Raw genomic sequence first — 12,383 nt, forward strand, 5'->3', positions numbered from 1 at the left:
AGTGACTTATGAACCGTTTTCCCCCGCCACAGTGACAATACAATACAATACAATAGTAGAGTTGGAAGGGACCTTGGAGGTCTTCTAGTCCAACCCCCTGCCTAGGCAGGAAACCCTATACCGTTTCAGACAAATGGCTCTCCAACATCTTCTTAAAGACTTCCAGTGTTGGGGCATTCACAACTTCTGGAGGCAACTTCTGTTCCACTGATTCATTGTTCTCACTGTCAAGAAGTTTCTCCTCAGTTCTAAGTTGCTTCTCTCCTTGATTAGTTTCCACCCATTGCTTCTTGTTCTACCCTCAGGTGCCTTGGAAAATAGTTTGATTCCCTCTTCTTTGTGGCAACCCCTGAGATATTGGAACAATGCTATCATGTCTCCCCTAGTCCTTCTTTCTCTTAAGCTAAACATACCCAGTTCCTGCAACCGTTCTTCATATGTTTTAGTCTCCAGTCACCTAATCCTCTTTGTTGCTCTTCTCTGCACTCTTTCTAGACTCTCCACATCTTTTTTACAGATGTGAAAACAGACGACCATTGCAACGTCCCCATGAGAGTGCGATCAAAATTCAGACGCCTGGCAACTGACTCATACTTACGACGGTTGTGAAAGATTCATATAAATCCCCTTTCGGGACCTTCAATCGACAAACATCAATCGGGAAGCCAGATTGACTTAACCACCGTGGGACTAGCTTAACAACGGCAAGGACTCACTTAACAACTGTGGCAAGGAAGGTCGTAAAATGGAGCAAAACACACTTCACTTAGCAAGGGAAATCTGGGGCTTCACTGGGGTCATAAGTCGAGGACCATCAGAATTCATACTTAAATAAACCTTACAACCTGGTTTCGGAACGCGCTCTTTTAATGTTTTAAACGCGATTAGCTATTAACATTATTTGTTAATATTGTTAGTATTAACAGCCTCTCCTGAGCTAGTCCCCATAGGATGCCCTTATTCAACAACAGTGGAAATGTTCAAACTTGAGTTCATCCTGGATTGTACAACTGGGGGTTATGTTTGTTCACACCATGCTTAACCATAGTTTGCACCAGTAGAATAGAATAGAATAGAATATGAATTAAGAATGGAATGGAATGGAATAAAAATATGGAATGGAATTTGGAATGGAATAGAACAGAACAGAACAGAATATGAATTAGGAATAGAATAGAATAGAATATGAATTAAGAATGGAATGGAATGGAATAGAATAGAAAATATGGAATGGAATTTGGAATGGAATAGAATAGAACAGAATATGAATTAGGAATAGAATAGAATAGAATAGAATATGAATTAAGAATGGAATGGAATGGAGTAGAATAGAAAATATGGAATGGAATTTGGAATGGAATAGAATAGAACAGAATATGAATTAGGAATAGAATAGAATAGAATAGAATAGAATATGAATTAAGAATGGAATGGAATGGAATAGAATAAAAAATATGGAATGGAATTTGGAATGGAATAGAATAGAACAGAATATGAATTAGGAATAGAATAGAATACAATACAATATGAATTAAGAATGGAAAGGAATAGAACAGAAAATATGGAATGGAATAGAATAGAACAGAATATGAATTAGGAATAGAATAGAATACAATACAATATGAATTAAGAATGGAATGGAATGGAATAGAATAGAAAATATGGAATGGAATTTGGAATGGAATAGAACAGAATATGAATTAGGAATAGAATAGAATACAATACAATATGAATTAAGAATGGAATGGAATGGAATAGAATAGAAAATATGGAATGGAATTTGGAATGGAATAGAACAGAATATGAATTAGGAATACAATACAATACAATACAATATGAATTAAGAATGGAATGGAATGGAATAGAATAGAAAATATGGAATGGAATTTGGAATGGAATAGAATAGAACAGAATATGAATTAGGAATAGAATTGAATAGAATACAATACAATATGAATTAAGAATGGAATGGAATGGAATAGAATAAAAATATGGAATGGAATTTGGAATGGAATAGAACAGAATATGAATTAGGAATAGAATAGAATACAATACAATACAATATGAATTAAGAATGGAATGGAATAGAATAGAAAATATGGAATGGAATAGAATAGAACAGAATATGAATTAGGAATAGAATAGAATACAATACAATATGAATTAAGAATGGAATGGAATGGAATGGAATAGAATAGAAAATATGGAATGGAATTTGGAATGGAATAGAATAGAAAAGAATATGAATTAGGAATAGAATAGAATAGAATAGAATAAGCTGGAAGGGACCTTGGAGGTCTTCTAGTCCAGCCCCATGCTCAAGCAGGAAGCAACGACACTTATCCACTATTTATGAAATTTACATCACTGACCAGCAAATGTGTCCTTACAGAAATAAACCTTTGCATTTAATACTCTTAAGGCACTTTACACAACGGAATATTTTAAAAAATCTTATATCGGTATATTTCTCAACCTCGGCAACAACCTCGGCTCAAAAAGGCCTTAAAGCAAAGTTTAATCTACTGGTCTTATCTATTCTGTCTTGGAAATGTAAAACAATGACTGCGAACTAGCTTTGCAGTGCCAGCCTGAGGTTGTGATAACCCATTGCTGCCGTTCTGTTGATTTGGCACACTGGAATGTCCATTCATTACCCAGGAAGTCCTCGACTTACAATGGTCCATTTAGTGACCGTTCAAAGTTACGACAGCACTGAAAAAGGACCGTTTTTTTCACTCTTACGACAGTTTGAAGCATCCCCACGACCATGTGATCTCAATTCAGAGGCTCGGCAACTGACTCGTCTTTATGACGGTTGCAGAGTTCCCTTGGTCATGCGATCACCTTTTGCGACCTTCTGACAAAGCATAGTCAATTAGGAAATCCGATTCACTTAAGAACCGGGTGTCTAAATTATCCACTGCAGAGATCAACTTAACCCCCTGTGGCAAGGAAGGTCGTAAAATCAGACAGAACAAATGTCTCACTTAACAACGTAGATCGTTGGGGTCCATGGCGATCTGTAATCCTTGGTGAATTTAACTGCAACCTCTACCTTTATGTGTTTGGGGGGCTCTAGAGGCGAAGAGAAAAGAAGAGAATATTTTGTGGGTGCTAAAGAGCGTCATTTCATTGGGATCTCCCAACCTGGTAGAATAGAATAGATTAACAGAGTTGGAAGGGACCTTGGAGGTCTTCTAGTCCGACCCTCTGCTTAGGCAGGGGACCCTACACCACTCCAGACAAATGGCTATCCAACATCTTCTTAAAGACTTCTAGTGTTGGGGCATTCACAACTTCTGGAGGGAAGCTGTTCCACTGATTAATTGTTCTAACTGTCAGGAAGTTTCTCCTCAGTTCTAAGTTGCTTCTCTCCTTGATTAGTTTCCACCCATTGCTTCTTGTCCTGCCCTCAGGTGCCTTGGAAAATAGTTTGACTCCCTCTTCTTTGTGGCAACCCCTGAGATATTGGAAGACTGCTATCATGTCTCCTCTAGTCCTTCTTTCTCTTAAACTAAACATACCCAGTTCCTGCAACCGTTCTTCATATGTTTTAGTCTCCAGTCCCCTCATCCTCTTTGTTGCTCTTCTCTGCACACTTTCTAGAGTCTTTTTTACATCGTGGTGACCAAAACTGAATGCAGTATTCCAAGTGTGGCCTTACCAAGGCATTATAAAGTGGTATTAACCCTTCACATGATCTTGATTCTCTCCCTCTGTTGATGCAGCCTAGAACTGGGTTGGCTTTTTTGGCAGCTGCTGTACATGGGTAGGTCATATTTAAATGGTTGTCCACTAAGACTCCAAGATCCCTCTCACACTTACTGCTATTAAGCAAGGTACCACATATACTGTACCTGTGCATTTTGTTTCCCCCCCCCTAAATGATACATTTAGTTGGGTAAAGTTATGGTATAATGTATGGTATAATGTATAATGTATAGTATGGTATAATGATAAATAGATGCAAACTTTAGCCCTTTCATTTGTTCCCATTTAAGAAAGAGTGCAGAGAAGAGCAACCAAGAGGATTAAGGGACTGGAGGCTAAAACATATGAGGAACGGTTGCAGGAACTGGGTATGTCTAGTTTAATGAAAATAAGGACTAGGGGAGACATGATAGCATTGTTCCAATATCTCGGGTTGCCACAAAGAAGAGGGAGTCAAACTATTCTCCAAAGCACCTGAGGATAGAACAAGAAGCAATGGGTGGAAACTAATCAAGGAGAGAAGCAACTCAGAACTAAGAAGAAATTTCCTGACAGTTAGAAGAATTAATCAGTGGAGCAGAAGTTGCCTCCAGAAGTTGTGAATGCCCCAACACTGGAAGTTTTTAAGATGTTGGATAGCCATTTGTCTGAAGTGGTGGAGGGTTTCCTGCCTAAACAAGGGGGTTGGACTAGAAGACCTCCAAGGTCCCTTCCAACTCTGTTATTCTATTTTAAATCCCAAGAGGGATTTACTTACATCCTCAGGGTGGTTATATATAAACCGTCCCTTCTCCGAGCCCAGGCAGTTTATGCTGATCTTAGAAAGTTCTCTTCTGTCTGCCTGGCATTTGGGACACTTCATGCCCGTTGACCTTGCTGCCCCTGCAAACTTGGCATCGTGGCCCGCGCTGCACCTAGAATTATCTTTGGATTCTACAAAAACCACGGGGTTTATTCGAAGGTCCTGCACTAGCCTGGAAAGTTAGATACTCCCCCCCCGTTTAGATTTAAGTAAAAGAAGAGAGACAAAAATAAAAGCAAATTTGGGGAAAAGAGAAGCGCAAAAACCCGGACGCGAGGCTTGCCAGAAAGATGCCCTCTGCCCTGGCATAGCTGAGTCGGTTCTAAGACGGTTGCCCACTTACTTACCCCAAGGTCTTGGTGGGCAAGCTAGCGTGACCTGGCGAGAAAGAGAAGCATGATGTGGCTTGTCAATCCAGCCCCCTCCTTTGTCTCCTCTGGCGGGGTGGAGGAGGTTGAAGAGGGGCTGCCCGTTAAGTCTCTCCTCTCGTGCCGTTCGGCGGTGCCTCCATGGCTGGGACAGAGCAGGATCCGGGCCTCCTCCTCGGCGGTGGAGCTGCACCAGTGAGTCGTCCTTGGCTGAGGAGGGGAGGGGAGCCAGCAAGGAGAGCTCTCCTCCACTGCCCACCCCTTGCGCTCTCCGTCAATCGCAGCCCGGCCATGGGTTGCCAGAGCATCCAATGGTAGCCCTGCTTGCCTCTCCCTCTGGCCCCAGCAGCCCTCGGCCGGCTGAGAGGAGGAGGAGGAGGAGGAGGGCAGCCGCGGCGACCCAGGCGAATGTCAGTCACACAACACGCAGAGGATGGGAGAAGTCCGTGCAGCTGACTTTCCCTTCCCTTCCCTTTCCCTCTTTTCTTTCTACCTCATCCTCACTTCATCTTTCTTTCTTCTCTCTCCTCTTTCCTTTCTTTCCCTTCATCCTTCCTTACTCTCTCCTTTCTTTTGTTGTTTTCCTTCCTTCCCTTCATCCTTCCTTACTTTCTTTCTCCATCTTCCTTCTTTCTCTCATCCTTCCACTTCCGTTCCTTTCCCTCTTTTCCTTCCATCATTCCTCTCTCCTTTTTCCCTGATCCTCGGTTTATCCTTCCTTCCTTCCTTCCTTTTCTCTCTCTCCCTTTCTTCCTCTAACTTTCCTTTTGTTCCTTCTTCTCTCTCCCTTTCTTCCTCTTTCCTTTCTTTCCATTCATCCTTCCTTACTCTCCTTTCTTTTGTTGTCTTCCTTCATTCCTTCCACTTTCTTTCCTTTCCCTCTTTATCCTTCCTTCTCTCTCTCCCTTTCTTCCTCTTATTTTCCTTTTCCCTTCATCCTTCCTTACTCCCTCCATTCATTTATTCTCTTCTTTCATTCCTTTTCCCTTCTTTCCCTTCATCCTTCCTTTCTCCATCTTTCTTCTTTCTCTCATCCTTCCGCTTTCTTTCCTTTCTCTCTTTTCCTTCCATCCTTCCTCTCCTTTCTCCCTCATTGCTTGATCTTCCTTCTCTCTCTCCCTTTCTTCCTCTTATTTTCCTTTTCACTTTATCCTTCCTTATTTTCTCCTTTCTTTTATTCTCTTCCTTCATTTCCCTTCCTTCCCTTCATCCTTCCTTTCTCTTTCCATCTTTCTTCTTTCCCTCATCCTTCCACTTTCTCTTTTCTTTCTCTCTTTTCCTTCCATCCTTCCTTTCTTTCTTCCTCATCCTCCATCCTTCTTTCTCTCCCTGTTTCTTCCTCTAACTTTCTTTCCCTTCAATCTTCCTTACTTTCTCCTTTGTTCTATCCCCTTCTCTTCTTTTCCTTTCCCTTCCCTTCCTTCTGTTCATCCTTCTTTCCTTTCTCTCTCCCTTCCTCTTTCACTTACTTTTTCTTTCTTTCTCCATCTTCTTTCCTTTCTCTCTCCCTTCCTCTTTCACTTACTTTTTCTTCCTTTCTCCATCTTCTTTCCCTGACTCTTCCTTCCTCTTTCTCTCTTCTTTACTTTTCTTTCTTTCCCTTCACGTGTCCTTCCTCTCTCCCTTCTGTCTCTTTCTTTTCTTTTCCTGCCTTCCCCTTCATTTCATTTCCTTCCTTCTTCTGTCTCCTTTCTTATTCTCCCTTTCCTTCCTCTCTCTTCCCGTCCCTTCCTTCCAGCTTCAATCTCCAGAACTGGTGAGAACCATGGAGTAACTCTTACAGCTGCTCTCATTAATGACCTGAAGGCATTATGACTCAGTTTCCTCAATTTGTCTACTTGGAAGCTAGGAACCTTCTTAATAAGGATTCACAACCCCCCGCTAGGAATTTATTACAGGTAGGTAAAGCAAAATATATAAAGATTCAGTGCAGATAAGGTTCACCCTGCAGCCCGTGTTAAAAGAAATTAGGTTACACTTGATTTACAAAGAGGTCGCTAAGCAGGATTTGGGGTATAAAATGTAAGAGACTTTTCCTTCCTCCCTTCCTTTCTTCCCTCACTGAATCTTTTTTCCTTCCTTCCTTCCCTTTCCTCCCTCCCTTGTTTACTTCTTTTTTTCCTTTCTCCTTTCCTTCCCTTTTCCCCGTACCCCTCCTTCCCTGCCTCTTTGTCTCTGTTCCTCTATTTTCCTTCCTTCCTTCTCTTTCCTTCCTTTTTGACTTCTTTCTCCTCCCTCCCTGCCTCTTTGTCTCTGTTCCTCTTTTCCTCCCTCCCTTATTTATTTTCCCTCCTCCTTTCCTTCCTTTTTTCTTTCCTTCCCTTTTCCCCTCCCCCTCTTTCCCTGCCTCTTTGTCTCTGTTCCTCTTTTCTTTCCTTCCTTTTTCCTCCCTCCCTGCCTCTTTGTCAGTTCCTCTTTTTCTTCCTTCCTTCCACCTCTTTCCTTCTTTCTTTCCTCCCTCCCTCATTTACTTCTCCCCTCCTCCTTTCCTTCCTTCTTTCTTTCCCTTTCCCCCGCCCCTCCTTCCCCGCCTCTTTGTCTGTTCCTCTTTTCCTTCCTTCCTTCCTTCCTTCCTTCCTTTTTCCTTCGTTCTTTTCCACTCTCCCTGCCTCTTTGTCTTTGTTCCTCTCTTTTCCTTCCTTCTTTTTTTCCTTTTTCCTCCTTCCGTGCCTTTGTCAGTTCCTCTTTTTCTTCCTTCCTTCCTCCTCTTTCCTTCTTCCTTTCCTCCCTCCCTCCCTTATTTACTTTTCCCCTCCTCCTTTCTTTCCTTCTTTCTTTCCCTTTTCCCCGCCCCCTCCTTCCCTGCTCCTCCTCCTCTGCCTTTTTGTCTCTGTTCCTCTTTTCCTTCCTTCCTTCCTTCTTTTCCACTCTCCCTGCCTCTTTGTCTCTGTTCCTCTCTTTTCCTTCCTTCTTTTTTTCCTTCCTTTTTCCTCCCTCCCTGCCTCTTTGTCTGTTCCTCTTTTCCTTCCTTCCTTTTTCCTTCCTTCTTTTCCACTCTCCCTGCCTCTTTGTCTCCGTTCCTCTTTTCCTTCCTTCTTTTTTTCCTTCCTTTTTCCTCCCTCCCTGCCTCTTTGTCTGTTCCTCTTTTCCTTCCTTCCTTTTTCCTTCCTTCTTTTTTTCCTTTTTCCTCCTTTCGTGCCTTTGTCAGTTCCTCTTTTTCTTCCTCGCTTCCTCCTCTTTCCTTCTTCCTTTCCTCCCTCCCTCCCTTATTTACTTTTCCCCTCCTCCTTTCCTTCCTTCTTTCCTTACCTTTTCTCCTCCCCCTCCTTCCCCGCCTTTGTCTCTGTTCTTCTTTTCCTTTTTTCCTTCCTTCTTTTTCCTCCCTCCCTGCCTCTTTGTATCTGTTCCTCTCTTTTCTTCCTTCCTTCCTTCCTTCCTTCCTTCCTTCCTTCCTTCCTTCCTTCCCTATGTACCCAGCCTGATCAAGAAAATCCTACTTACTTCTGAATAAACTCCTATCAAACTCCTCCTGCCTGAAAAGGACTTTTTATACTCATCGCAATTCAGACCAGCCACGGATTCCGTGTCCTGAAACACTTTGCAGCTTCCCTGCGCTTGGACAGACAACGCCTGCCAAGAAGGAAGTCTAATATTTATTGGCGAGATAAAACACAAATTGACATAATGACTTTCCAGGTATTCTTCCTGTCTGGAGTTCAGAAGCGCAGGACAGCTGCTACTTTACGCAAGTTTGCTAAACCCTTAAACTCTTAGGAGCCTGGCAAGATAAACCTGATGGAGATTGCTCTCACCTTGCAATTGATTTTATTTATTTACAGAATTTCTATTTTGCCCATCTCACCTAAGGGACTCTGGGTGGTTTAAAAATAAAGGTTCCCCTTGCACATATGTGCCAGTCGTTCCCGACTCTAGGGGGCGGTGCTCATCTCTGTTTCAAAGCCGAAGAGCCAGCGCTGTCCGAAGACGTCTCCGTGGTCATGTGGCCGGCATGACTCAATGCCGAAGGTGCACGGAACCCTGTTCCCTTCCCACCAAAGGCGGTCCCTATTTTTCTACTTGCATTTTTTAACGTGCTTTCGAACTGCTAGGTTGGCAGAAGCTGGGACAAGTCACGGGAGCTCACTCTGTTACGCGGCGCTCGGGATTCGAACCGCCGAATGGCCGACCTTTCTGATCGGCAAGCTCAGCGTCTTAGCCCCCGGATGGTTTACAACAGCACAATCAAACAATATGAACGCCTGAATACAGACAGCCTTCAACTTACGAACGCGACAACCCCAGAATTTCTGTTGTTAAGCGAGACGTTTGTTAAGATCTGCCCCATGTTGCAACCTTCCCTGCCACAGTTGTTAAGTGAATCACTGCAGTTGTTAAGTCAGTCACACGGTTGTTAAGCGAGCCTTGCTTCCCCATTGGCTTCGCTTGTTAGGAGGTCACAAAAAACCCCATGGCCCCAGGACACAGAAACCATCATAAATTCGAGTCAATTGCCATGCATCTGAATTTTGATCACACACACACACACACACACACACACACACACACACACAACTGTGTGTGTGTGTGTCTGTTCCAGCATAACTCTGGAACGCCTCGATCAATTGCAACCAAACTTGGTACCCAGATGACTTACCCTGTAGAGAAAAATACTGTGGGAGTAAGGCACCCCTAACACCCCTCGGGATGTGCGTTCTGTTACGATGCAGCCTGTCGTGCCTTCAAATGGCTTCTACTGTACAGCCGTAAAATGGCTTCTACTGTACAGCGCAGCGGAGTTGCCATGGTAAGGCACCCCTAACACCCCTCGGGGTGTGTGTTCTGTTACGATACAGCCTGTCGTGCCTTCAAATGGCTTCTACTGTATAGCCGCAAAATGGCTTCTACTGTACAGCGCAGCGGAGCAGCCATGGTAAGGCACCCCTAACACCCCTCGGGGTGTGTGTTCTGTTACGATACAGCCTGCCGTGCCTTCAAATGGCTTCTACTGTACAGCCGTAAAATGGCTTCTACTGTACAGCGTGGTGGAGTTGCCATGGTAATGGCTTCACAGTACTCCACAAGGGGGTTTCCTCTGGTAAGGAGGAAAATCCAACGTTAGAAATTACATTTGGTCTGGACATTTCCCCCCCCCCCCTATAAATAAATAAATACCCGGCCAACGGCGGATTATCAGCATAAGTGTTCACTAAAGAAATAGTTGTAAGGACTATAAAAAAGCACAGATCTAGCTAACGGTGACTAGTTAAAGTGAATTTTTAACCCACATCAGTTCCAATAGCCCCTCTAAGCTTCTTTTGACACTTCAAAACTATTTCCCCCTCACTCCCCACCCCTTCCATCCGTATGAGTATTAGTACCAGCTGGCGTGATAAGATTATCTACAAATATCACCAACGGTGCAGAATGACTAGCGACTTCAGAAGGGGCTGTGTGGCGTTTGTTAACTTAAAAAAAGAAAAAAAAATCCCAGTTCATCGCTATCTTTTAAGCAAAGAGGAGATCAGGAGGGATTCCAGAAAAATTTTCTGAGACCCCAGCCGGTTAATCCTAATCAAGGAGTGGATTAGGCTGAGGTCTTTGAGCCCCTGGTTGGCGTGTTGTGGATTATGTGTACCTGAAGTTGTGTGCGAACGTTAAGATGGAAGGGAAGGAGGGTTTTTTTTGTCAGATGAAACGAGAGGGAACGATCGCACCAGGATCGTCGCACCTCCTTGTGCGCGACTTGCTAATCCGACGTGTCGGCAAAAAATAAAATCAGAAAATAAAAAATCAGAGCTTCCATTTTTGTGAAAATCTCTTAATGGGCTTAAGGATTTAAACCAGATCGGTTTCGGTCCCTTTGCCGGTTTTAACTGCTACCAATTCCTGAAGGTTTTGAGGGGTGAAAAAGGAGAGGCGTAAGCTTAAAATCATACACGCCTAAAAACTTTGCAAAACTAGGAATTTGCTACATTAACAGGAGAATTAATTCGACTTTCCTTTAGGGAATCAACCATTTTATGAATCATATGCAGGCCTCAGGCGGTCTTTTAAAGCCATTGTGGTTTGTACAAACCATCATTTCAGGTTTGTAGCCAAAGGATGACCTAAGACATGGGGTCCCCAACGTTTCAGACCTCAGGGACCACCAAATTCATAATTTTAAATCCTGCGGACCCACTAATAGGATCTCCTTAATGACCGGCTGGGTGGGCGTGGCCAGGTGGTCATGTGACTGGGTGGGCGTGGCCAACTTGATGTCACTCACGTCAAGGGGCGCCTCGCCGGCCTCTACTCGCCCCTCCCCACCCAGGCACTCCTCCCCTGCCCGGACGGGCTCTTTACGGTCCCATTAGGAAGCAGTTGTTGGAGCTAAGCAGACACCAGGAGAAAGAGTTGGCAAAACAGCTCAGTTCAATTTGGATCTGACCGAGAAGGAGGCTCAGCAGAAGCACCTCACTGAGGACTAGGAGCATAGGCTTTCCAAGCAGAGGGAAGACCGGCGGGAGTGCAAGGCCAGGGACCGGCACCTGGAGGCTCAGCGGGCTGAGATGGTCAGCCAGTTCCAGGCCGTGATGCAATCCCACTTGAACGAGGCCCTCTGGCTCTTCTCCACCAGCGCCTCTTCCCTCCAGCCTCCGCCCAAAGCCCCCCACCAGGAGGCTGAAACAGACCCCAAGTGGGAATTTCTACCCCCTTCTGCCCCGCACAAAAAGACCCCGAAGGGAGAGACTCTCTGCAGCAACACAAGCGTTCATTGCATGTATCCATCCCAGGGGCCATAGTTTGAGGACCTCTGATTTAGCGCAATATAAAAATTGCAAATAATTTTTCTGCGGACCCCCAAAATTTTCTCGCCGAACCACCACTTGGTGACCACTGGCAGAGGATACTTAACCGAAAAGCTACGTTGAGGGACAAGTTGGACTGGTAGAATTTTTAATCTTTTGGCTGTTTTAAAGACAAAACGGGCCCATTTTTTAGTTTTTTTTTTTAACTCAGTGGATTTGCTGACTTGGACCATCTAATATTTCAACTTTTCAACTTGTTTATTTTTCAAGAGGACACCCTTTTTTTTTTTTTTTTTTAAAAGAGAAACATGTTTTTAAAGCAATTTAAGTCTAGGTGAGTTCTCGGAAGAAATGAGCAAATATCCTTTTGCTGAACTCAGTTGAAATTCACTTTTGCATCACACCCCCAAAGCACAACGTTGCTGTTAAAATCTAGGCCTGGAGACAATTGATTGTCAAAAAGATACTCACAGAAATCCTAAAAGAAAGGCTACCCCGATAAATCATCATTCTTTGTTTTCATTTTATTAAAAAAAAATACAAAACACCAAAATATATATATAAAAAAAACCATACACAGCCATACACAACAGAACAGAGATTAATTTTAAAAACTGTCTAAAAAAACGGACTCGGGAGAAATATAGACTCAGAAATTATACAGTCAACGCTATACGCCACGCGGACGTTTTGCACTGTGCTTTTACAGTATATAATAGCAGAGAAAAGAGCCTCTTGATGTGGGCGAAGGAGGAGAGTGCAAAAGCT

General features: G+C 43.5%; 1 protein-coding gene across 6 annotated transcripts in view; it reads right to left on the bottom strand.

Moving 5' to 3' along the window:
- Positions 1–12,383, bottom strand: part of ARHGEF10L (Rho guanine nucleotide exchange factor 10 like) — a 128,233-nt gene that overhangs the window by 103,040 nt on the left and 12,810 nt on the right. Inside the window, exon 1 of one of the 6 annotated variants that reach the window (XM_081954602.1) lies at positions 4,864–5,075. The exons of the other annotated variants lie outside the window; for them this stretch is intronic. The gene's annotated coding sequence lies outside the window, so the exon portion shown is untranslated. Of the gene's footprint in view, positions 1–4,863; positions 5,076–12,383 lie in introns of those variants that run through there. 6 annotated transcript variants of the gene reach the window in all.

Source organism: Natrix helvetica (genome assembly GCF_964273705.1).
Source record: "Natrix helvetica genome assembly, chromosome: 5".
In the NCBI taxonomy this organism is placed as follows: Eukaryota; Metazoa; Chordata; class Lepidosauria; order Squamata; family Natricidae; genus Natrix; species Natrix helvetica.